The following is a 27,821-nucleotide window of genomic DNA, read 5'->3' on the forward strand; positions in this document are numbered from 1 at the left end:
AATTTCCTGTTAATGAATCAGCGCAGATAATAATACTAAAACATGTTTGCATACAGTGGGAATGGCAATACAGTAACATGCTCTGTCTCTACACATCACAGCAAAGCTAGCAATGTGATTCGCTAATCCGTCACCTGACGTGTCAATGTATATGGGATGACAATGATGACAACATTTCTCCTCTGCCCAGCCTAGCTGGCATGTCAAGCACGCCTGCTAGGCTGCCTCCCAAATGGTATGCAATTCCCAACATAGTCCACTGCCTTTGACCAGGCACCATAGGTCTGGTGAAAAGTAGTGCACTATGTAGGGAATAGGATGCCATTTGGGAAGCACTCCTAGTCCCACCAGTACAGACATCCAAGCTTTCCACACCAACAGAAAGCTAAGCCCCTTGCGGAGGGGAGGGAGGAGAGTAGAGTGGGGAGTCCCAGAGGAATATACTATAGGGGATATTTGAAAATATTAGCGACCCAGTTGTTGCTTGAAGTCCCTTGACAGATTGTGCGCAAATTGGCCGGACTTCGGGCCAATCCAGGGGATTTAGCTGAGGCTAGCCAGACAACACATACCTCTGTTGTCCAAGTGGTGGGTCAGGGAGGGGAGGGCAGGGGATTGGAGGGCAGGGCAAACGGAAAAATGGATACTGACTAATGTGACGAGTGCGCTCGGGGCCTAGCAACGAACCAAATAGAGTGGCAACAGCAACCGACGCCAGCAGGCCAGATGACTGGGGGAAAAACCCAGCTAGCTATATTGAAGGATCACATCATTCCAAAGACAGTTTGTGATCCAAATAGCAGCCTACTCCCTATATAGTGCACTACCTTTGACCAGAACCCAGTCGTTACAGTAATGAGGTCCAGTGTTAGCACTATGGCATTCATAGTCGATGGGCCAATTAAAGCTGGGTATAGCTACTTCAGACAAGGGTACTTAAGAGGCCTCTGCACACTAAGAAATCCCCTGCAGTATGTGTGTGTGTGTTCAGTGTGTGTGCGCACGTGTGTGTGTGTGTGTGTGTGTGTGTGTGTGTGTGTGTGTGTGTGTGTGTGTGTGTGTGTGTGTGTGTGTGTGTGTGTGTGTGTGTGTGTGTGTGTGTGGAGAAGATGGTGGTGCACTGATCAATAATGCAGTGATATGGAGGAGGGAGGAGATTGCATATCATGTCACATGGCGACAGAATGTCAGTGTGTCTCCTCAGAAGAGAGAGAGGCGAACTCCAACTTTGCATAGTCAACGAGCATACCTTGCTTGATTTAGGCCTCCGTAGCCTATATTAGACTCTTAAGGGCCGTACCAAAATCATGCAGGTAAGAGTTTAATTATATCCTCGCTAATCATCTAGGTCCCAGGTCCCCTTTCTTTTTGGGCCCCGAGGAGAGGGGGCTAAATTAAGCCCGATCTCACCTTTGACCCGAATCCAATGGGAAACCGGAGCCCAGAGGGAGGAAATTGAAATGTACAGGATTTACGTTACAGATACCCCTTATTACCCCTTTCCTGGAACAACCCACATGGGCTATTAATGAGGGGGACTGCAGCCGCTCTGTTCCAATGCCATGCCGCCCACTCAGCAGTAAAAACAGGCTGATGATGGCTGGATCACAAATGGTACCCTATTCCCTTTATAGTGCACTACTTTTGACCAGGGCTCATAGGGAATATGGTGCCATTTGGACACAGATGAGTCTGGGCCAGGAGAGGCTCCTAGCTCCAGGTTCGGGCATGAGGACAGTGACAAGCGCTAGCCAAGGCTAGCCAATGCTCACTCTCACATCTGTTCCTGGTCTAGCGTACAGCATGTAGCCTTACTGGGGCACAGGGCGCCACTCCAACAAGTCAAAAGATTGAGGGCTTCGTCCCTTTTAGTTTTATTACACCCGTCTGGGTGCATGTCATGAAATTCTATTCCAGTTGGCAGTCAAGGAGAAGAGATGAGGAAAGTTTGGTATTATTGTGGGGAGCTATCATCATTGGGACTGGGACACACTAGACCAGTATCCCAGACACAGATTATATACCTCATCTTGGACTAAAAAGGACTTTCAATGGGATTCTCCACTTAACAAGTGAGCATGCTTCTTAGTCCTGGACTAGGCTTAATCTGTGTCCTGGAAAGCAGCCCACAGAATCTGTGGCTAAGACAGGCCTGGCTGACCTTCTGTGTCAGTGAGGAAGATGGCTCACTCACTACAGCCTGCATTAGAGGAGGGAACGCATGTTCTTTTATTTCCTCTTGGAGGCGATTCATGCTCACGACGCACCCTGCCACAACGCCTCTGCCCACTCCATCCCTCCCTCTCCCCATCCTTGCCTCTCTCTCGCAGTAGAACATAGTTCCCTCGTATCCATCTGGCCTTAGCCATGCTTCACTCCAATAGGGCCAGAATTTCAAAAAAGAAAGAGGGAGACAATTCTGTTGGAAGAACAACTTCACAAGCAGAGTGAGATGGGAACCTACATTTAAGATTTACATTTAAGTCATTTAGCAGACGCTCTTATCCAGAGCGACTTACAAATTGGTGCATTCACCTTATGACATCGAGTGGAACAACCACTTTACAATAGTGCAACCTGTTGACTGTTTCAACGGTCAGAAAGTACTCATCAATATAGACAGCAGAGGTAGCCTATAAGTCTTCCCCAGTTCTGGTGAGCAACTACACACATGTAACTTTAAATCATAATTCTTCACTGTATGTGCTTTTCTTTGGGGGTGGGGCTAAGGTGACACCATCCATGTGAAGCTGACAGCAGGACACATGGACTCTATATTGAGAAAAACATTAAATAATGATCCAGACTTCTCAATTAACGTTGATTTTAATTTTATTTCACCTTTACTTAGCCAGGTAGATTAGTTGAGAACAAGTTCACATTTGCAACTGCGACCTGGCCAAGATAAAGCATAACAATTCAACACATACAGAGTTAAACATGGAATTAACAAAACACAGTCAATAATACAGTAGAACAAATTTAAAAAAGGCTATATACAGTGAGTCCAAATGAGGTAAGGGAGTTAAGGCAATAAATAGGCCATGGTGGCGAAGTAATTACAATACAGCATTTAAACACTGGAATTGTAGATGTGCAGAAGATGAATGTGCAAGTAGAGATACTGGGGTGCAAAGGAGCAAGAAATAAATAAATACAGTATGGGGATGAGGTAGATAGATGGGCTGTTTACAGATGGGCTATGTACAGGTGCAGTGAACTGTGAGCTGCTCTGACAGCTGGTGCTTAAAGCTAGTGAGGGAGATGAGTCTCCAGCTTCAGTGATTGTTGCAGATCGTTCCAGTCATTGGCAGCAGAGAACTGGAAGGAAAGGTGACCAAAGGAGGAATTGGCTTTGTGGGTGACCAGTGAGATATACCTGCTGGAGCGCATACTTCGAGTGGATGCTGCTATGGTGACCAGTGAGCTGAGATAAGGTGGGGCTTTACCTAGCAGAGACTTGTAGATGACCTGAAGCCAGTGGGTTTGGCGATGAGTATGAAGCATGGGCCAACCAACGAGAGCACACAGTTTGCAGTGGTGGGTAGTGTATGGGGCTTTGGTGACAAAACGGATGGCACTGTGATAGACTGCATCCAGTTTGCTGAGTAGAGTGTTGGGGGTATTTTATAGATGAAGTCGTCGAAGTTGAGGTTCAGTAGGATGGTCAGTTTTACAAGGGTATGTTTGGCAGCATGAGTGAAGGATGCTTTGTTGCGGTTTAGGAAGCCGATTCTAGATTTAATTTTGGATTGGAGATGCTTAATATGAGTCTGGAAGGAGAGTTTACAGTCTAGCCAGACACCTAGGTATTTGTAGTTGTCCACATATTCTAAGTCAGAGCCATCCAGAGTAGTAATGCTGGACGAGCCAGCAGCGATCGATTGAATAGCATGCATTTAGTTTTACTTGCATTTAAGAGCAGTTGGAGGCCACGGAAGGAGAGTTGTATGGCATTGAAGCTCGTCTGAAGATTAGTTAACAGTGTCCAAAAAAGGGCCAGATGGATACAGAATGGTGTCGTCTGCGTAGAGGTGGATCAAGGAATCACCCGCAGCAAGAGCGACATCGTTGATATATACAGAGAAAAGAGTCGGGCCGAGAATTTAACCCTGTGGCACCCCCATAGAGACTGCCAGAGGTCCAGACAACAGGCCCTCAGATTTGACACACTGAACTCTGAGAAGTAGTTGGTAAACCAGGCGAGGCAATCGTTTGAGAAACCAAGGCTGTGAAGTCTGCCAATAAGAATGTGGTGATTGACAGAGTCGAAAGCTTTGACCAGGTCGATGAATACGGCTGCACAGTAACGTCTCTCATCGATGATGGTTATGATGTCGTTTAGGACATTGAGCGCGGCTGAGGTGCACCCATGACCAGCTCTGAAATTAGATTGCATAGCGGAGAATTTACGGTGGGATTAAAATTGGTCGGTAATCTGTTTGTTAACTTGGCTTTCGAAGACCTTAGAAAGACAGGGTAGGATAGATATAGGTCTGTAGCAGTTTTTGAATGTCACCCCCTTTGTAAGAGGGGCATGACTGCGGCAGCTTCCCCTTCTTTGGGAATCTCAGACGACACGAAAGAGAGGTTGAACAGGCTCGTAATAGGGGTTGCAACAATTTCGGCATTTCATTTTAGAGAGGTTCCAGATTGTCTAGCCCGGCTGATTTGCAGGAGTCCAGATTTTGCAGCTCTTTCAGAACATCAGCTGTCTGGATTTGGGTGAAGGAGAAATGGTGGGGGCTTTGGCGGGTTGCAGTGGAGGGTGCCGGGCAGTTGACCCGGGTAGTGGTAGCCAGGTGGAAAGCATGGCCAGCCGTAGAGAAATGCTTATTGAAATTCTCAATTATAGTGGATTTATCAGTGGTGACAGTGTTTCCTAGCCTCAGAGAAGTGGGCAGCTGGGAGGAGGTGCTCTTACTCTCCATGGTTTCCCAGAACTTTTTGAGTTTGTACTACAGGATGAACATTTCTGTTTGAAAAAGCTAGCCTTAGCTTTCCTAACTGCCTGTGTATATTTGTTCCTAACTTCCCTGAAAAGTTGCATAACATTCGATGCGAATGCAGAACGCCACAGGCGTTGAACACCTCACTACTCTCATCAACAACACAAAGTGGACATCATCACATGTCCAAAGGAGAGAATGTTTGACCTGGATGTCCTGCAGCTCCTGAGCCATAGTTAATGAGACAGGGGGCATACTGTGTGTGACAGGGAGAATGCTCCATGTAATGCACTATGACTCACCTACCCTGCCCTTCAGGTCTCATTGTTGGATTATCAATCACGCCGTGCAGTGTGTGCAAGTTGTGTGTGTGTTATAGGAAATCTTTGGCTTTTAGAAGATAAGTAATATCCGGTATATTCATCAATACGCACATCCGATCAAGAGAATGGGAAATATAGGCTCCCACAGGTTTCTTTTTTTGTTGCAAAATACTGCACTGAATCAAATCCTGTATTTAAAATGGGAGACATGTCCTTCTGTCTAATGAACGACGTCATCACCGTATCTGCCCCACTCAACCATGGCAACAGGTACAGGACTAGATTCTGGTTGCCATGACAACCCTGCTGACACGGCACAGGAGGATGCTGCACATTGCTTTCCATGTTTTTTTCTCTCTCATTCTCTCCCTCTCAACATTCCAATTTGCCTTCTGCGAAAAAGTCACCTTGAGAGCAAATCCAGGTTTATGGACAATAAAATGTCATTATTTTTCCACAGAGGTACATTCAGCATTCCAATCCATTATAGTTGGCTAAACACATAAAAAGGCACCGTGAAAGTGTTAGGATTTGTAAGTACAACATTAAGCTACTTAATATTGGGGACCATATTCATGAAGCATCTTCCACACTCACCACATACACTGCTGCTACAGCTCAGTCTATTATCTATCCTGTTGCCTAGGCACTTCACCCCTACCTACATGTACATAGCTACCTAAATTACCTCGTATCCCTGCACATCGACTCGGTACTGGTACTCCCTGTAGATAACCATGTTATTTTTAGTAGTTATTGTTATTTACTGTGCATTTATTCCTCATGTCACTGTTCCTATTTTTACTTGATCTTTAACTCCGCATTGGTGGTAAAGGACCCATAAGTAAGCATTTCAGTTAGTGATGCACCGATATTACATTTTTGGCAGATAACGATATTTTCCTTGCCCCCCAAAAATTATAATGATAAATGTTTTTTGCTTAAGGCCTTTTAAGCATTCAAGTACAGTTAAATAGTTAACACACACACACACACACGGACACAGCGGTCTAATGCACTGCATCTCGGTGCAAGAGGTGTCACTACAGTCCCTGGTTCGAATCCAGGCTGTATTACATCCGGCAGTGATTGGGAGTCCCATAGGGCGGCACACAATTGGCCCATCGTCTGGGTCGTCATTGTAAATAAGAATTTGTTCTTAACTGACTTGCCTAGTTAAATATAGGTACACACCACACTGACCAAAAAGTTATTTTGTTGGAATTTACATATGTCCCCCATCACCAGTAAAACATAATCAAAACCAATTTCTTTCACTTACTTGCTGTGCTGTTTCGTTGTTCATTTGTTCAGTCATTTCATTCTCAACCAGGATTTCTATGGAATGCCGTTTGGGTCTTTGCGGGTCACAAAAGACACACGGCAAATAACAATATTTGATGTGTCAAATAACGACATAATCTGTTTCAGTAGCTATAACTATATAGCTAGGTGTCTTCTAAAATAACCCTAATTTATAAGACAGTTCTTATTTGATTAATGGTGGTCGGACACATCTATGTGAAGCTAGCCACAATAGTGGACTTGCGGTTAGGCTTCAAAATAAACGTTTTGCATAATTCTCCTATTTGTACTCATTTGCATCACTGTCAATAACACTTATTTTTAAAGCAAACCGCAAATTCCACTATTGTATCAAATCCTTATAGTGGCTAGCTTCATAACAGATAACACAGTCCAGTTGAGTCTCACTAGCCAGATGAAGCTAGCTGGCTGCTTATAACATTAGCTTTGGGCAACAGGGTTAAGTGGTCCTTCTGTAGCTCAGTTGGTAGAGCATGGCGCTTGTAACGCCAGGGTAGTGGGTTCGATTCCCGGGACCACCCATACGTAGAATGTATACACACATGACTGTAAGTCGCTTTGGATAAAAGCGTCTGCTAAGTGGCATATATTTATTATTATTATTTATTATTATATTATTATTATTATTATATTATTAAGTAGCTGGCTAGCTATTTATTTTCATGAACTGAAGTACAATTTCAATAGGCCGAACAACAAGTCGCAACCTAGCTAATACTTACAAGGATTCCTAAATCATTGTTAAGAACAATGAAAATGACTGCAGTTTCTACAGGCCATTGTTTTCAGGCTGGTTGTATTGGTGCTAGCTAGGTACCAAGCTAAAGCTTGTCTCTCTGATATTTTCTTAACTCTTTCAAATGACTGCTCGATCCACACAGCAGACATTGTGTGGGCTATGTTAGGAATGCTGCGTTGCGCCAAATTTTACATGGCATTAATACATAGGTATACATAGGTATGCACTCGGGTCCTTCAGAGCCACTCACAGGAAATGAGCCATGACAATTTGGATGGGACACACACTTCCCTAACAGGAGTAGTGGTCGCAAAGGCAGAAAGGCAGGCGGGAGGAGATTGGAACATTCTAGCCAATGTGAGGGCCGATACCAATGCTACCAACAAACACCAATATAAAATATTTCTCAAAGTTGCCATGTGCGTCCACTTATATCAGTACATTAGTCACAACTTATACATTGCAAAACATACAACGTGATCAAATAAGCCTGAGCAAATTAGCAAGACAAATCTATTGACTAAATCCAACACTTTCTCACAGACCTCCATACAAAAAAATCCCCACTTGGTCTGCTTCTCGCTGTATTCTGGCGTGGACCGATTTTGACGGGAGTGGAGCCTTTCGCGTCGGCTCTTCCACTCTGTACACACCAAAACATCCTCTTCATATCAAGATCATTAGTTCATACAAACCACTGCTGGAGTGACAATGAATGAGTGAGGCCAAGCATTTCCAAAAGGCACCCTATTCCTTATATAGTTAACTACTTTTGACCAGGGACCATAGGTCAACAGTACTGCACTATATAGGGAGTAGGGTGCCATTTGGGACACAACCCCAACTCAGTGCCCTGGTTCAATGAAAGGCAATGGGGGCGGGGGGTGGTCCTTAGGTTCTGGAAGAGGAACTATATTTTGCCTGATGTGATGCAGGGGGGCTACAATTTAGTATGAGTGAAACACTAACAACCAGCTTGGTGATGCTGGCAGCCATTTTGTGACAGGATGCTCAACAAGTAATTGGGCTCTACATGTCTTTGAGCCCCAGATGGTGGCAGAGAGGCACCTGAGACTACCAGCCAGGCGAGACAGGGCCTAAAATGGCTGAACGCGTCTGCCTCTCCGATGACCCTCCAAGGACCTGCTAGCTTCTACTGGTCTCGATCAATACCCACTAGTGAATGGGCCGCTGACTGTGCTCGCAGTGTTATAGAGAGATCGAAGGTCGCTAGATAAATTAATATTTAAGAACAAAACTGAAGCAAAACACCTAAAAAAAAGGACCCAGATATGAATTGAAATAATAAACCGTGGAGAACTGTAATTACCATACGTTCCTTTCCACGAGGCAGAGGAATTTTTATGGTTTCCCTGGGGCCTGTGTGCATATGGACAGAGTAAGGTAACGGTTCAATCCCTGAATACTTTTCAGTGAATATATCCACCAGCCAATACTGTGTCAACTGCACACGTGTGTTCCTGTTTGGTTTCTGTTTATCCATGATTGGCCCAGTAAAAAGTCACAGCCCTGAGTCTGTTTTTAAAACAGAGGGTGAGAAATACTGATACTTATCCCTCCATCTTAAAAGAGGAAACAGAATAGGACAGGACACATTCTGACTCGCCCGCTGCCGACATACTCAGCGTGCTGTTCTCGGTTTGGCAATGGTCTGCTTGTCGCGCAGGGCCTTAGCACAGGTGGTAGAGTTTTCACTGGACACAGCTCAACTCCACAGGCTCAAACTAGTGTCTGACCAACTGCCGTATGCTCTCGACAAACAGCTGAGCGCGTCTCAGCCACAACACAGGACTCACAACTTCTCCAAAACAGAGACCGAGCCATGTGTGGGATTTGATTTAGCGCCTTGGATACAGCACATTCTAGGACCAAGCCTTTTAAACCCTGTAGGCTATTGTCTTTCTTTTAAGAAAACAACCACCACTAAAGTCTGGTCCAAACAGATTACGGACACAATAGCCTTTTGTTTTGTATCGTCTTCATTTTGCCAGTGGGGCGGATTTTTTCAGAACTAGGAGGCCAAGAGTTTACCTTAACTTGAGATCTGCAGTCCTCCTAAAATCTAATTTCACGTCAACACGTCAGCTCAGACCATAAGCCACCAAAAGGAGAACCAAAACATCCGATACGACAACATTGTATAATCCTATTAAAATGTTAATAGCGTTGCTTTTTATTGAAATACTTAAGAGTAATTATTGCAACTCTAGGGGGAGGCATTGAATCCCCCGCTGAAGAAATCTCCATTTCCACTTTGCATGCCGTTCACATCACTTTCCCTTTTACTGGGGGAGGGGAGAGAGAAAAACACAGGAAGACACGAGAACAATGCAGTGAATACAGTACTTGCTGTCGACGACAGAGCCTGCACAACACATTAGATAATCTGTTATGACGAGCCTTTATGCGGCCGGTTCCCCGACAATGACCCTTTTCACATAGCCTTATGGTACCCCCGTTATGATTACTTTGCCACTTTAATAAAAAGGAAACTTTCTATGGAGAAGCATTGTTGGCGCTTGAGAGTGACTGCAGGCAACAGCACATTTCTCCCTCATGGTCTATGTAAACTGTGCATGAAAGGCTGCAAGAGTTGCATGTTTATTGTAAACTCTGTTTATAGACTGGAAAAACAAATGATCTTTATCTTTACGACGGTTGTAAAAAAGTTGGATTCGAAAATATTTGGACCACAACAAGTAGACAATTGACAGGGTGGCTGAGGAGTAACGTTACATGTAAGGGATTACCAAAAACCGGTAACTGTAATCCATTACCAGCAAAAATAATGTAAACAGACTACAGACACTTATGAAAAACTACATGATTAATTTGAGGTTTACTTTTAAATTCAGAAAGGATGTTTTGGGGGGGGGGGGGTGAATCATTGACACTTCTGTTTTGTCAATGACTTTCAAATCAACATTGAAAAAAAAGGTGCAAGTTTAAGTTTGTTCCATCTGAGCAAGTCTGACCACAAGTCAGTGACCACTATGATGACACAGAAAATGTGTTTGATGGATCGCGGGTATAGACTTGTAGGCTACAGTCCATGTCTTCCAATAGTACTACGGCTGTCGGCATCCAAAGATTATCCAACTTGAATAAACGCTTGGAGGTAAGGATGACAGCAGTGTAGTCTACCGCGATACAGATAGCGCATTGATGTGAATCACATTTCTACTCTCTCATTTAGCTATTTGGGCCTTACAGACTGTGGTTGTTGTGGATGGCTGTTCACATATCTAAATGTGTAGCTGAACCCAATAAATGTTTCAATTCAAGAAGTTTAAGCTACCCATCAATCATTGTTTTTTTAAATCAGTGGACAGCCAATTTTCGCCTAAAATGACACCCAAATCTAACTGCCTGTAGCAAGAATATGCATTTACTTGGTACCATTTGAAAGGAAATACTGAAGTTTGTGGAAATGTGAAAGGAATGTAGGAGAATATAACACAGACCTGGTAAAAGATATTATAAAAATAAACTTTCAAAAAAAAAAAAAAAAAAAATCATCTTTGAAATGCCAGAGAAAGGACCAAATCTATTATTCTAGCCCAAGTGCTATTTAGATATTGGCCACTAGATGGCAGCAGTGTGCACGCAAAGTTTTAGACTGATCCAATGAACCATTGTATTACTGTTCAAAATGTTGTGCCTAATTTGTTTATTAATAACTTTGTTTAAAACTGTGCATTCTCCTCAAACAATAGCATTGTATTATTTCACTCTAATGGCTACTTTAAATTGGACAGTGCTGTTCGATTAACAAGAATTTAAGCTTTCTGCCAATATCAGATAGGTCTATGTCCTGGGAAATTTTCTTGTTACTTACAACCTCATGCTAATTGCATTAGCCTATGATACCTCAACCGTCCCACAGGGGACCCACCAATCCTAAAGAAGCTTTAAATGAGAGAGCCTATCAGTCTAAACCAGATGTTTAAAATAATGATCAAATCTCACTCATCATTTTTTTCTATGATTTGTGTGTGGTCAAAACGAGGGCTTTAACTGTTGGTAGACTTGCATTTTTAAGCCCTTTTGAAGATAATTCAAACTGTTATTTTTAGGGTGGTAGATGCCAGACTCTCCTGACATTACTGTAATTGTGTTACTGTAGACCTCGGGTAGCCTCACAGGACACAGGAAGTGTTTGGAATGAGCCTTGACCTGAGGGGGAAATAATATCCTCTTCTCCTTGAGGGGGTGCACCTGCAGGCGTGGGAAATAATATCCACTTTGGATGTCCTCCATGAGACTGTTCCACTCGGAGCTGTGAAAACAACTGAAATCTCCCACATGTTTTCAGAGGACCCCCTAACTATCATCTTCTATAATGTCATGCAAAAGGTGCAAATGTGTATTTGTATATGCAAAGGTGCAAATGTATATTTATGTATTTGCTTACTATGGATGTTTTTCAATTATTAGAAATTGATGTGCAGTTTTCATGTATTTCACTGTCAATGTCTGGTTGAATTTAAGGTTTACTTTAAATATCAAATCCGCATTAGGGGAAATGGGGCCACTATTGTGCTATCCTATCAGGTGTGCAATGATGTCCGAGTGAGGAAAAACTGTTTGCACCAACTTCGTTGTTGTAATAGCCCGAAGGGACGTGTCAGTATCACAAATTAACCTGTTACTCCTACCCCCTACTTTTTCAAACATTCAGTTAAAAATCACGCAACATTTCAGCGCCCTGCTGCTCATGCCAGGAATATAGTATATGCATATGATTAGTATGTGTGGATAGAAAACACTCAGACGTTTATAAAACTGGTTAAATCATGGCTGTGACTATAACAGAATGTGTGTTTCATCGAAAAGAGCAGGAAAATTTGTTCACTGAAAATGGAAATATATATCCATCCGCCACTTCAACCCATTGATAAAGGCGAACCACAATAAATGGGGCTGAGGTTGCAATACCTACAGCTTCCACACGATGTCAACAGTCTTGTCATTTGCCTAGGCTTTGTTTCTTGGTCAAACGAAGAAGAGACAAGCCATTTGTTCAAGCCTCTGACCGGATATTTTGGTTGAGATTTACCTGGACATTATTTCCAGACGGACAGCTAAAGAATATACCTCGCCTCGTGATCAATTTGATCGCTTATTAACGTTTACTAATACCTAAAGTTGCATTACAAAAGTATTTCGAAGTGTTTTGTGAAAGTTTATCGTCTACTTTTTTTTATTTAAAAAAATGACGTTACGTTATAAGACGCTATTGTTTTCCGTTTATCACAGTCTTCATAGATCGATATCTAGGCTATATATGGACCGATTTAAATCGGAAAAAAAACACCCAATAGTGATTATGGGACATCTAGGAGTGCCAACAAAGAAGATGGTCAAAGGTAATGAATGTTTTATATTTTATTTTTTATATTTTATTTGTGCGGTTTGTGAACCCACTACCCTGGCGTTAGAGCGACTACACAGGACCACACATGCTAATTATTTTGTTTATTCTGTTTACGTCCCCTGCGGGTCTTTTGGGGTGTTACATGCTATCAGATAATAGCTTCTCATGCTTTCGCCGAAAAGCATTTTAAAAATCTGACTTGTTGCCTCGATTCACAACGAGTGTAGCTTTAATTCAATACCCTGCATGTGTATTTTACTGAACGTTTGAGTTTTAACTAGTACTATTAGCATTTAGCGTAGCGCATTTGCATTTCCAGATGTCTAGATGGGACGCCTGCGTGTCAGGTAGGAGCAAGAGGTTAAAGGAGCTATGTGTTTTTGCATTGTATTTCAGAAAATGTCCTTAATATATCTACAGTAATAGTGGAATGAGTTTTTCACAATATTTTTCTCCAAAAATGTTAATTGGCCCACACAAAAATGCGTTCTTCTTGGTCAACAAAAGAATGACCATCTCGTGTTGTCAAATTGGCTGGGGCCAGCAAATCTCTTGTCAATTAAACAGACCACACAACTTGACAACGAGACGGTTCATTGTTGAATTGTTACATGTAGTACCTCTTAAGGATTCTAGCTTTAATGTTTTAATTGTAAAGTTGTGCAATGTAATCACTGTTCTAGAGTAGATAGTTGAACAGTTAGGGCCAACAGTTCCCCTCTTGTCACAAAACTATGCAAAACCTTTGAATGAAACATTGCTGGCCTTGCATGTTCTCTCATAGGCCTGAAGTTCTAGAAGCCTCTCTATAGCCTTTGTGATCCTGGCCTCAGCGAGCCTGCGTAAGCTGCTAATATCACTAGGTCGCTCGGCTAGCAATGTGTCTCTGGGCCGGGAGGCTGTTTGGTGCTTGGGCTATAGGAGTGTAGATGAGTGTCAGAAAGGTTGGGCGGCTGAAATCTCCCCATTCCTTCCTGTCACTGACAGTCTGTCGGCATGCGAAGCACCAGCTGCCATCTGGTTCTGTATAAATAGACAGCACTCTCGGGCTAGAGCAGCTGTCGAAGGTTAGGCTGGCCCTGATCTCATTCCCAGTGGTTTCCAGCTAGACAGACAACCCCACCTGACCGTATATCAATTCACACTCTCCCAGCACTCCCTAAAGATGTCACACAGAAAGGCATAATACTCTGTTAATGATTTTGTCGTCATGGAGGACTGATTGGGCTCATTGATTCGAGTTGATAAATAAATGCGGCGCTCATGGAATGGCATGCTTTGAGCACTACCGAAAAGTGAGGTTTACATGTGAAAAATGAATGCCATATGCTGCATTTGCTATAGGCCTATTGTTTACCTTTTAGTTGGTGACACTTTGATATCTTGGCAATATGCAGCTGTTTAAAGAGAAAATCCACAGATGAAACAAGAAAAGAATTGTTGCCCCGCCTCTGTTTGGGTAAAGAGCTGAGGGGTGGGCCTGGAGAGATGTAACCACTCAGGTTAATAGACAGTTATGAAAGCAAGGCCTGACCACCCATGATATCCAAATGATGATTAAAACAATGTTATGAGGCTATACAGTGCTTGTTTTCATATACAATGTGCACAAACATCGGCAAAAAACAAGCTTATATTTTGGTTCTCATGGAGTGAAGCAGTTGAACTAAACTCATGAGTCATTTAAGTTATATTCTTCAAGAATCAATGGATAAACACTACCGTTAAAAAGTTTGGGGTAACTTAGAAATATCCTAGTTAAAAAAAAAAAAAGTACAAAAAAAAGTAATTCACAATAACAAATTGATCAGAAATAAAGTGTAGACATCTTTAATGTTGTAAATGACTATTGCAGCTAAAAAAAGCATTATCTACAGAGGTATACAGAAGCCCATTATCAACAAACCATCACTCCTTGTGTTCCAATAGCACATTGTGTTAGCTAATTCAAGTTTATCATTTTAAAAAGGCTAATTGTCCATTAGAAAACCTTCTGCAATTATGTTAGCACAGCTGAAAACTGATTAAAGAAGCAATAAAACTGGCCTTTAGACTAGTTGAGTATCTGGAGCATCAGCATTTGTGGGTTCGATTACAGGCTCAAAATGGCCAGAAAAAATAATAAATAAATAAATTTCTTCTGAAACTTGTCAGTCTATTCTTGTTCTGAGAAATGAAGGCTATTCCATGCGAGAAATTGCCAGGAAACTGAAGATCTGGTACAACGCTGTGTACTACTCCCTTCACAGAACAGCGCAAACTGGCCCTAACCAGAATAGAAAGAGTGGGAGGCCCCCCACCCCAAAACACCAGTCTCAATGTCAACAGTGAATAGGAGACTCGGGGATACTGGCCTTCACACAGAGTTCCTCTGTCCAGTGTGTGTTCTTTTTCCCATCTTAATATTTTATTTTTATTGCCCAGTCTGAGATATGGCTTTTTCTTTGCAACTCTGCCTAGAAGGCCAGCATCCCGGAGTTGCCTCTTCACTGTTGACATTGAGACGGGTGTTTTGCGGGTACAGCAGGGTAGTCTAGTGGTTAGAGCGTTGGACTAGTAACCGTAAGGTTGTCAGTTCAAATCCCCGAGCTGACAAGGTACAAATCTCTACAAACTTAGGCAGTCATTGAAAATAACTATTTGTTCTTAACCGACTTGCCTAGTTAAATAAATGTAAGTAAAAATGTTTACAAAAAAAGGATTTAAGCCATATTGTCAAAAACATTAACATTGAAAAATTCAGTACTGAAAAAAAAAAAAAAATAGACAAATCTTCATCAAATTGAATAGTTTCAAGGAGTTCTCACAAGCTGTACCACTGAACTGGATATTCCAGGAGAGAGGTGTTGTTCACTCACTGTACCTCGACTAAAGCTAATACCACTTTAAACTTAGCTCCTTGTCTGGAAATAATTCCAGCTGATACAGGTTAAACTGTCCTTCAATGCTGCTTGAGCATATGCTCAATTCCTGAAATTAATTTGAATATGGGCATAGGGATTGCGGTAAATTGTACTCTTCATATTAAAAAAATAAACAAAATTGTACTCTTCATATCCTTGTAGTGATCTCTAAAATTACCATACATATCTTGCCTTGGAGCAATGGGAATGTCTTATACATTCCAGCACAGTAATCACAATGCCATTATGAACTATAAAAGGATGGAGATAAATAATTGTAATTCTGATTATGGATAAATATAACTTGGGGTTCAGTTTTTCAATGTACACAACCAATCTCATTTGTTTATTGGTCTTTGTAAAAATATGTCTTCCCCAGATATACTAGTTTTCCCTGTACTCTGCACAGCTTTCGGTTGGTTAGTCATCATACACTCCACCCACAATACATCACTGTGGGCAGCAGCGCCAGTGTGGTACATGGTTCCTGACATCCAGCTCTCACAACATGCGCCCATTTTACAGAGGAGTGACCTGAATTTCTTCAGCTCCTCTGAGAAAAGGCGGACTCTAAAGTGACTTGCTTTATGTAAGCTTCATAATCACAACACTTTGCAAACGCTTGGATAATGCATACAACGTTTTACAGGGAAGCTACAGTAGTTTCAGTTTCTATAATTGCAGGGAAGATAAACAGGTTGATGGTAAAGGTTAATGTCAGATGACTACATATTTTCCCAGAATCCTCTCTGTGTTCAATGGAAATGACAAACTGCATGCGCGTGTTGTGTGATCTCAATTAGCTGGAGGGTATTAGCAGAGTTTCTTTTAAGGCAGAGGTTCCAGGGAGAGAAGAGAACCGGAGGGAGGTGGAGGAAGATATTCCATTTATTAGTTAAGTATTCAAAAACACTTTCTCATCACTCTCTCCCCAATCTCATGAATAATACAAAATAAGCATGGTCCCCACAACTGGGCAGCCCGTGCCTGGACTACAAAGCTCCCCCACTAGTCTCTGCATTCAGCTCTTAGTCTGTGGGAGGGAAAGAAACAATGGAAACAAGTTCTGCAAAGAGAACTGTAGTGCTGGTCTGAACTCACAAAAAAATATATTCAGCAGAGAATGTGGGAAAGTTGAGCCATTTTACCAGCCTTAAGTAACGCTACTAACATCTCGCAAGTCAGAGCGACTCAACCTCAAAACAAATACACCATTATCTGCTTTTAACTGCTGCTGATTTGTATTTATTATGGATCCCCATGGCAGCAGCTACTCTTCCTGGGGTCCAGCAAAATTAAGGCAGTTGATTGCATCATCGAGGTGGGAAGATGGATGTGGGCTTGGGTGAAACTAGTTTTAGTCAGAGACAGTATTCTAAAAAAAATCCTCTCATTAAATTAAGTGAACATTGGATCAGCATTAAACCAAATAATTGAATATCATATTTCTGAATATGAATAATTTGAAGGACTCAATGGTAAAATATTTTTTTCTCCATAGAGGAGCAGTTGACTCTATATGCCTGCATGCTGGCTAGACACCCAGTTGTCACTTCACCAATTTGTTACATTCTTCAAAGCAGACAAACTCTTAGAAATGTAAAAAAAGAACAAAAAACACCTTTCTCCCCAATTTCGTGATTACAATCGTCTTGTCGCTGCAATTCCAACGGGCTCAGGAATGGTGAGTCATGCGTCCTCCAAAACAAGTGGCACTTCTTTACACTTGCTCGCTAAACCCGTAAGCCAGCTGCACCAATGTGTAGGAGGAAACACTGTTCAACTGACGACCGAAGTCAGCCTGTAGGTGCCTGGCCCACCACAAGGAGTCTCTAGAGCATGATGAGCCAAGTAAAGCCCCCCCGGCCAAACCCTCCCCTAACCCGGACAACGATGGGCCAATTGTGCGCTGCCCTATGGGACTCCTGGTCACAGCCGGTTGTGACACAGCCTGGGATCAAACCCTAAGCTATAGTGACGACGCAACAGTGCAATGCAGTACCTTAGAACGCTGCGCCACTCGGGAGGCCAGTAGAAACCATTTTTTAACCAAAAAGGGTTCTCCTGTATGGACAGCTGAATAACCCTTTTAGGTTCAAGACAGCACCTTTTTATTGTATTTTTTTACCCCTTTTTCTCCCCAATTTCGTGGTATCCATTTGGTAGTTACAGTCTTGTCCATACGGAAGTTGCAGTGATGGGACTCGGGAGAGGCTAAGGTCAAGAGCCGTGCGTCCTCCGAAACACAACCCAGCCAAGCCGCACTGCTTCTTGACACAATGCCCGATTAACCCGGAAGCCAGCTGCACCAATGTGTACCTGGCGACCATGTCAGCATTGCACCCCGCCCGCCACAGGAGTTGCAAGTGCGCGATGGGACAAGGACATCCTTGTCGGCCAAACCCTCCCCTAACCCGGACAACGCTGGGCCTTCCTGGGACTCACCCACAAACAGGACCAATCCTGGCCTGCTGGGAAGTGACGGACTCCATCCTAGCTGGTGGGGTGCTCTCATCTGATCTACCAACATAGACAGGGCTCGAACTCTTCTAGCTCCACAATGAAATAGCGTGCAGGCCAGGCAGCAGGCCATTAGCCAGCCTAGTGGCGTCTGCCACTAGCACAGTCAGTGTAGTCAGCTCAGCTATCCCACTGTGCCTCGACCTAGGTTGGGCAAAACTAAACATGGCGGTGTTCGCCTTAGCAATCTCACTAGGATAACGACCTCCTCCATGCCTGCCACTATTGAAAGAGATCGTGATACCTCATATCTCAAAATAGGGCTACTTAATGTTAGATCCCTTACTTCAAAGGCAGTTATAGTCAATGAACTAATCACAGATCATAATCTTGATGTGATTGGCCTGACTGAAACATGGCTTAAGCCTGATTAATGTACTGTGTTAAATGAGGCCTCACCTCCTGTTTACACTAGTGACCATATCCCCCGCACATCCCGCAAAGGCGGAGGTGTTGCTAACATTTACGATAGCAAATTTTTTTAAAAAATTTAAAAAAGAGAAGGTTTCGTCTTTTGAGCTTCTAGTCATGAAATCTATGCAGCCTACTCAATCACTAATTATAGCTATGGTTTACAGTCCTCCTGGGCCATATACAGCACAACTCACTGAGCTCCTTGAAATCCTATCGGACCTTGTACTCAAAGCAAATAATATTCTAAGTTTTGGTGACTTTAATATTCACATGGAAAAGTCCACAGACCCACCCCAAAAGGCTTTTAGAGCCATCATCGACTCACTGTCACAGTCATACTCTGGACCAAGTTTTGTCCCATGGAACAAATGTTGTGGATCTTAATGTTTTTCCTCATAATCCTGGACTATCGGACCACCATTTTATTACGTTTGCAATTGCAACAAATAATCTGCTCAGACCCCAACCAAGGACCATCAAAAGTCGTGCTATAAATTCACAGACAACACAAAGATTCCTTGATGCCCTTCCAGACTCCCTCTGCCTACCAAAGGACGCCAGAGGACAAACATCAGTTAACCAACCACCTAACTGAGGAACTCAACTTAACCTTGCACAATACCCTAGATGCAGTTGCACCCCAAGAAACTAGCTCCCTGGTATACAGAAAATACCCGAGCTCTGAAGCAAGCTTCCAGAAAATTGGAACGGAAATGTCGCCACACCAAACTGGAAGTCTTCCGACTAGCTTGGAAAGACGGTACCGTGCAGTATCGAAGAGCTCTCACTGCTGCTCGATCATCCTATTTTTCCAACTTAATTGAGGAAAATAAGAACAATCCGAAATGTCTTTTTGATACTGTCGCAAAGCTAACTAAAAATAGCATTCCCCAAGTGAGGATGGCTTTCACTTCAGCAGTAATAAATTCATGAACTTCTTTGAGGAAAATATCATGATTATTAGAGAGCAAATTACAGACTCCTCATTAAATCTGCGTATTCCTTCAAAGCTCAGTTGTCCTGTGTCTGCACAACTCTGCCAGGACCTAGGATCAAGGGAGACACTCAAAGTGTTTTAGTTCTATATCTCTTGACACAATGATGATAATAATCATGGCCTCTTAACCTTCAAGCTGCATACTGGACCCCATTCCAACTAAACTACTGAAAGAGCTGCTTCCTGTGCTTGGCCCTCCTATGTTGAACATAATAAACGGCTCTCTATCCACCGGATGTGTACCAAACAAAAAGTGGCAGTAATAAAGCCTCTCTTGATAAAGCCAAACCTTGACCCAGAAAGTTTTATATATTAATCGACCTATATCGAATCCTCCATTCCTCCCAATTTCTTTTGAAAAAGCTGTTGCGCAGTAACTCACTGCCTTCCTGAAGACAAACAATGTATACGAAATGCTTCAGTCTGGTTTTATAACCCATCATTAGCACTGAGACTGCACTTGTGAAGGTGGTAAATGACCTTTTAATGGCATCAGACAGAGGCTCTGCATCTGTGCTCGTGCTCCTAGACCTTAGTGCTGCTTTTGATACCGTCGATCACCACATTCTTTTGGAGAGATTGGAAACCCAAATTGGTCTACACGGACAAGTTCTGGCCTGGTTTAGATCTTATCTGTCGGAAAGATATCAGTTTGTCTCTGTGAATGGTTTTTCGTCAACTGTAAATTTTGGTGTTCCTCAAGGTTCCATTTTAGGACCACTATTGTTTTCACTATATATTTTACCTCTTTGGGATGTTATTCGAAAACATAATGTTAACTTTCACTGCTATGCGGATAACACACAGCTGTACATTTCAATGAAACATGGTGAAGCCCCAAAATTGCCCTCGCTAGAAGCCTGTGTTTCAGACATAAGGAAGTGGATGGCTGCAAACTTTCTACTTTTAAACTCAGACAAAACAGAGATGCTTGTTCTAGGTCCCAAGAAACAAAGAGATCTTCTATTGAATCTGACAATTAATCTTGATGGTTGTAGTCGTCTCAAATACAACTGAAGGACCTCGGCGCTACTCTGGACCCTGATCTCTCTTTTGAAGAACATATCAAGACTGTTTCAAGGACAGCTTTTTTCCCATCTACGTAACATTGCAAAATTCAGACACTTTCTGTCCAAAAATGATGCAGAAGAATTAATCCATGCTTTTGTTACTTCTAGGTTAGATTTCTGCAATGCTCTACTTTCCGGCTACCCGGATAAAGCACTAAATAAACTTCAGTTAGTGCTAAATATGGCTGCTAGAATCCTGACTAGAACCAAAAAAATGTATCATATTACTCCAATGCTAGCCTCCCTACAGTGGCTTCCTGTTAAGGCAAGGGCTGATTTCAAGGTTTTACTGCTAACCTACAAAGCATTACATGGGCTTGCTCCTACCCAGCTCTCGGATTTGGTCCTGCCGTACATACCTACACGTACGCTACGGTCACAAGACACAGGACTCCTAATTGTCCCTAGAATTTCTAAGCAAACAGCTGGAGACAGGCCTTTCTCCTATAGAGCTCCATCTTTATGGAATTGTCTGCTTACCCATGTGAGAGACGCAGACTCGCTCTCAACCTTTAAGTCTTTACTGAAGACTCATCTCTTCAGTGGGTCATATGATTGAGTGTAGTCTGGCCCAGGAGTGTGAAGGTGAAAGGAAAGGCTCTGGAGCAACGAACAGCCCTTGCTGTCTCTTCATGGCTGGTTCCCCTTGGGATTCTCTGCCTCTAACCCTATTACAGGGGCTGAGTCACTGGCTTACTGGTGCTCTTTCATGCCGTCCCTAGGACGGGTGCGACACTTAAGTGCGTTAAGTCACTGACGTGATTTTCCTGTCTGGGTTGGCGCCCCCCCTTGGGTTGTGCCGTGGCGGGGATCTTTGTGGTCTATACTCGGCCTTGTCTCAGGATGGTAAGTTGGTGGTTGAAGATATCCCTCTAGTGGTGTGGGGGGCTGTGCTTTGGCAAAGTGGATGGGGTTATATCCTTCCTGTTTGGCCCTGTCCGGGGGTATCATCGGATGGGGCCACAGTGTCTCCTGACCCCTCCAGTCTCAGCCTCCAGTATTTATGCTGCAGTAGTGTATGTGTCGGGGAGCTAGGGTCAGTTTGTTATATCTGAATTACTTCTCCTGTCTTATCCGGTGCCCTGTGTGAATTTAAGTATGCTCTCTCTAATTCTCTTTTTCTCTCTCTCGGAGGACCTGAGCCCTAGGACCATGCCTCAGGACTACATGGCATGATGACTCCTTGCTGTCCCCAGTCCACCTGGCCGTGCTGCTGCTCCAGTTTCAACTGTTCAGCCTGCGGCTATGGAACCCTGACCTGTTCACCGGACGTGCTACCTGTCCCAGACCTGCGGTTTTCAACTCTCTAGAGACAGCAGGAGCGGTAGAGATACTCTTCATGATCGGCTATGAAAAGCCAAATGCCATTTACTCCTGAGGTGCTTACTTGCTGCACCCTCGACAACTACTGTGATTATTATTATTTGACCATGCTGGTCATTTATGAACATTTGAACATCTTGGCCATGTTCTGTTATAATCTCCACCCGGCACAGCCAGAAGAGGACTGGCCACTCCTCATTTCCTGGTTCCTTTAAGTTTCTTCCTAGGTTTTGGCCTTTCTAGGGAGATGTCCTAGCCACAGTGCTTCTACACCTGCATTGCTTGCTGTTTGGGGTTTTAGGCTGGGTTTCTGTACAGCACTTTGAGATATCAGCTGATTTACGAAGGGCTATATAAATAAATTTGATTTGAGCCAATGGGTCTCCCGGTCGCGGCCGGCAGCGACAGAGCCTCGACTCGAACCAGGATCTCTAGTGACACAGCTAGCACTGCGATGCTGTGCCTTAGACCACTGCGCCACTTGGGAAGCCCAGCACCTTTTTCTAAGAGTGTACTGTATGTCCATTCGTTACAAGAGAGCTTCACTTTGAATATGAGTGTGTCCAGGTTCTCCTTCACTGCAGCCCTCTAAAACTATGATGCAAATTCATATCCAATTCTGTTTTGGACCAGCGCATCCCTTAGCCATGCACTTCTTATTATAGGTCACATTACACATGCCTACAAGGGTAAGGACATCAGTCCACTTTCCTCCAGTCATTTTAATAAAGCTAATGGATCGTGGATTTGCTTTATCGGGTGGCTGACAGCCAATAAGAACGCTTACATCTAGGAGCGGTGTCCAATCAACATCAGTCTTTCACCACCAAAGAGGCGAGGGGCGGGAGATGTGCCGGTCGCAGACAAAAACAAAAACAACCTCTAGGGGTCGAGTCGGCAAGGACAAAGTGAATATAATATTTTTGCGCCTCGCTCGTTCTTCAACTTGTTCCTCTTCAGTGCAACGGTGTGTGTGTGCCTCTCGCATTTCAAATCCTGCAGTGCTAACACAAATCCCATCTTTTCTGTCTGGGCGCCTGTGTGATGCTGCATCACGCTCTCCTGCACGTGATTGGTGCTCTGTGCTCATGCACGACGACTTTCCCTGTCTCTGCTGCTGCTACTATGGCTGGATAACCCTTCCCCCACTACCACTAGCTCTTTTCCTCACATCCATCATCTTCTGCAAGGAGGAACACAGCTCTCACACACACACACACACACACACACACACGACTCAATTACAGGAGGGAACTGATACAAAGCTAAAAACAGTGAGTTGCACACAACCTTGATATTGGAAAATATAATTTTCTAAAAAAGGTGAGAAAAATGCAAGCCTCAGTAAAAAAAATGTTGGGGTGTAAGCTATGCCAATAAGATATAATATTTCATGGCCTGGCTGGTCTAGCTGTAATGCCGCAGCCTCAGGCACACGTATCGGCATCCATACTCACATGCAGTCAGAGACGGCCCTAAGGGGCAATTCATTTAGGTTAGGGCTGGCTCTGGCTGCATGTGGGTACGCAGATACACGAGCCACTGTGGCACCGCATGTTGAATTCAGACTTTTTTTGTGGCACCCACCCCCATCAAAAGTTGCCTGTCCCTAGATGGTACTTGTATCATATTTTAGCTAGCACTCTAGCCTTCTAGTTATTTTCGACAGTCCTCCAACCGGGTTTCTTCATCACTACAAGTTAAAGATTTTGTAGTGTATCCACATTTAGGTGCTTACACCAATCCAATCGTCTTGGATCTCCATAAGTGCATAGTGTGTTGCGGATAGGGGTTCATTTGGGATTAGGCACTAGCCTGCATATTCAAACTCATATCCGTCAAAACTAAACATGATACGTGGTTGGGGGAAAAACAACCATTTATAAGTTGCAATACCACAACAAGTCAAGCCAGGTCAGCTAGAAAGCTAAAAAAGCAATGTACTGAGAGCAGTTGTTTATCATGTCAACCTTTCTGACCTCTGCCTGGGGAGCAAGTGTTCAAGCAGTTATTTATGGTAAGCATGCTGCCATGCTCTTCTCACTTGCACTTTCTTTCCAAACTAAAGGTCGACCGATTAACCAGGGCCATTTTTTCAATTTTTCATAATCAGAATTTTAGCCCAATGTTTTTATTTTTTTACACCTTTATTTAACTAGGCAAGTCAGTTAAGAACACATTCTTATTTTCAATGACGGCCTAGGAACAGTGGGTTAACTGCCTCGTTCAGGGGAAGAACGACAGATTTTTACCTTGTCAGCTCAGGGATTCAACCTTGCAACCTTACGGTTAACTAGTTCAACGCACTAACCACCTGCCTCTCATTGCACTCCACGAGGAGCCTGATTGTTACGCCAATGCAGTAGAAGCCAAGGTAAGCTGCTAGCTAGCATTAAACTTATCTTATAAAAAAACAATCAATCATAATCACTAGTTACCTGCACATGGTTGATGATATTACTAGTTTAACTAGCATGTCCTGCATTGCATATAAGCAATGCAACGCTGGGGGATGATTTAACAAAAGCACATTTGCGAAAAAAAAAAAAAAGCACAATCGTTGCACGACTGTACCTAACCATAAACACCAAAGCCTTTCTTAAAATCAATACACAGAAATATATATTTTTAAACCTGCATATTTAGCTAAAAGAAATCCAGGTTAGATGTGTTCCTGGTTTGAGCCCAGATAGGGGCGAGGAGAGGGACGGAAGCTATACTGTTACACTGGCAATCCTAAAGTGCCTATAAGAAAATCCAATAGTCAAATGTATATGAAATACAAATGTATAGAGATAAATAGTCCTATAAATACTATATGAACTACAACCTAAAACCTCTTACCTTGGAATATTGAAGTCTCATGTTAAAAGGAATTACCAGCTTTCATATGTTCTCATGTTCTGAGCAAGGAACTTAAACGTTAGCTTTATTACATGGCACATATTAAACTTTTACTTTCTTCTCCAACACTTTTGTTTTTACATTATTTAAACCAAATTGAACATGTTTCATTATTTATTTGAGGCTAAATTGATTTTATTGATGTATTATATGAAGTTAAAATAAGTGTTCATTCAGTATTGTTGTATTATTACAAATAAAAAAATCATTTTTAATCGGCATCTGCTTTTTTTGGGGTCCTCAAATAATCGGTATCGGCATTGAAAAATCACAATCGGTCGACCTCTATTCTAAACAGTTGTTAATGAAGCAGCATTCAGTGTTAAAAGCGAAGTAGCAAAGATTCTATTTCAAGGTTCATTTCTTGGCAATGCTTCTTAGATATATCCTGATGATCAGAAATCAAAACACTGATATTAAATGCTTAAGTGAGAGCCAGGAAGTGTGTGTGTGCGCGTGTTACAGTATCTCAGATCAACAAAGGGTTAACAGAGACTGTGTCATGGCTTCCTACAGCCATCACGAGATGTGTTATTGATCCAGACAGGCAGGTATGGTTGCTTAGCAGACGTGATGCATTCCTTCTGCTCACTCATCGTCTGCAAGGAATGATTTCCCAGAAACTGGAGCAGCAGTGGTTAAAAGGCAGGGAGAAAAACATCATGGCTGACATCACGGACAAAAAAAATGAATAAAAAGATTTACACCAAAACACACTCTGGAACTCACTTCAGAACTCAAATAGCACAGAAATCCTGTCATTATCATCAAAATAATATAGTAAACGTGTAAAACTTAAAGAGATGTGATTCTATCAACAGTGATACTAGCCTTTTTTGTTGTTGTTGCATGTCAGCAGTCAAGAGCAAAAACTGATGATGGAATGATGAAGTGTTGAGTGACCTATCCCTGTGCATGATGCGCTGCTGACCATGTTCAAGACTTTGCACAGTATGAACCAAGAACACACACCATCTGTGTGAACTAACGCTTCTCAAATATTTACTCCGTTAGTACATATTTTGAAGCATGCATCGATGCACGCTTCAACAGGAAGTATGCAAAGGAATCTGACGCAACCACATAAAAAATGACACAAAATGTCAATCACTGGCGGACATTATTTGAGCTGACGTCTGATAAAATACACAGACTTCAGAATGAAATGTTTCCTATTCACATTTTTTTATTTTTTTATTTAACCTTTATTTTACTAGGCAAGTCAGTTAAGAACAAATTCTTATTTTCAATGACTGCCTAGGAACAGGTTAACTGCCTGTTCAAGGGCAGAACGACAGATTTTGTACCTTGTCAGCTCGGGGATTTGAACTTGCAACCTTCCGGTTACTAGTCCAATGCTCTAACCACGAGGCTACCCTGCCGCCCCATCTCATATGTTACTTGACTAAAATATTTTATCTTGATACATTAACTTAATACACAGTGTTAACTTTGGCATGTTAACCTGCCAACATACCGTAGATCACACGCCCATAATAAGTCAATAGGGCTAACTACTGTTCGCTAGCCAGTAGCTAGATTATTACAATTCACATATCTAGTTGATAATTATGAAGTAAAAGGTTTGATGTGTTTATCTTCGTCTATTATTGCCATTGTCCTGGCTGGAAGAAGGTTCAGTGAATCGGGCGGTGCAGCGTGAGGCAATACAGTAGGGTGCTTTTCAAATGTAATGTTTTATTATGTTCTCCACATTCTGGTGCTCACAAGAACGTACTCAAGAGAGGGTCCTCGGAGAATACATTCGGAGTATGAGAGTGTGGAGCTCGGTAGCAGGCATATTGAGAAACACTCACAGTCTGTCTGCTTCTCATTAGCAGGTCATGTGTGTGTGCGTGCGTGTCTATTTATTCACCTCTCTCAAATGTGTGTCTGTCTGTGTCCGGCTGTGTCCCATCCCAGGCCCATTCCTAACAATGACAGTGTGGTATGTAACCTAACATATCAGGGGTAAAAGAAACAGCTGAGCGGCCTTTCTTTCTTGTCTTGACGGAAAAAAAAAAAGAAACTGGCGGGGGAGGTAGTCTGAACTGTTCAACCAATCCAGCAAATGTGGAGGGGTTAAGATGGAGTGTTCCATTGTTACCATCCAAAAGCAGAAGTCTCATTAAATGCCCTCTTTCCCATTTCCCCTGAAAACCGGATGCATCCGGTGGTCACAACCCCGCTGAGGGTGCACAAGAAGAGGTGAAGTAAGGAATGTCACACCCTGAGTGGGTGTGTGTGCACCTGCGAGGAGGGAGATTACTTTGCTGCCAAACCTGGCGACCTCAGGCGAGCTGGAGGATTACACGTCCTAATCAGGTCAATCGTCCTCGTCTGCAGAAGGCTCAATAGCACTATGACCTTCCCTTGGTCAATCTCGCCGGGCTTAATTTTGACACCTCCTCGTCTCTTTGTGTTGTATCAACCACCCTTAGTTTTCCCCATTCATACACGTGGAGTGGGTTTTGATTTGATGTTGAGGTAAGCGAATAGCTATCACACTTTGAGTGTCACTGATGGACGGTGTAGCCCAGTCAATGCCTGAAGGGTTTTCTGGCAGGTCAAATTCAACATACACTTAGCTGACCATGGGAAGGGAATTGGTGGTGGAACCAATGCTGTGACCTTCCACCGTAGATGGTATCTATGATGTTTACACCATAAAAATAGAATGACTAGAAAGGACAAAGCCGTTCAAAGCACAGCACACTTAATATGGCCGCCCGTCCGCTACACGGATCAAAGAACCTTGACTAGAATGGGTATGCCCTTCTAGACATTCTACTTCTAAGGTTTAAACTGAGAATAATCTCTGATTCAGCGGTACTCAAACTTTTTCAACAGGCACCCAAACTTTTTCAGCAGAATTTTTAGCAATCTCACCCCTGCCAAAATCAAATGAAAATATTAAAATAGGGACATTGGATTTTGACATCAAGAAATTACCTT

General features: G+C 42.8%; 1 protein-coding gene across 1 annotated transcript in view; it reads right to left on the reverse strand.

Annotated features, from left to right (window-relative positions):
- kif1b (kinesin family member 1B) overlaps positions 1-27,821 on the reverse strand; it is a 117,664-nt gene that overhangs the window by 78,255 nt on the left and 11,588 nt on the right.

This window comes from Oncorhynchus gorbuscha, linkage group LG03 (genome assembly GCF_021184085.1).
Source record: "Oncorhynchus gorbuscha isolate QuinsamMale2020 ecotype Even-year linkage group LG03, OgorEven_v1.0, whole genome shotgun sequence".
Classification (NCBI taxonomy): domain Eukaryota; kingdom Metazoa; phylum Chordata; class Actinopteri; order Salmoniformes; family Salmonidae; genus Oncorhynchus; species Oncorhynchus gorbuscha.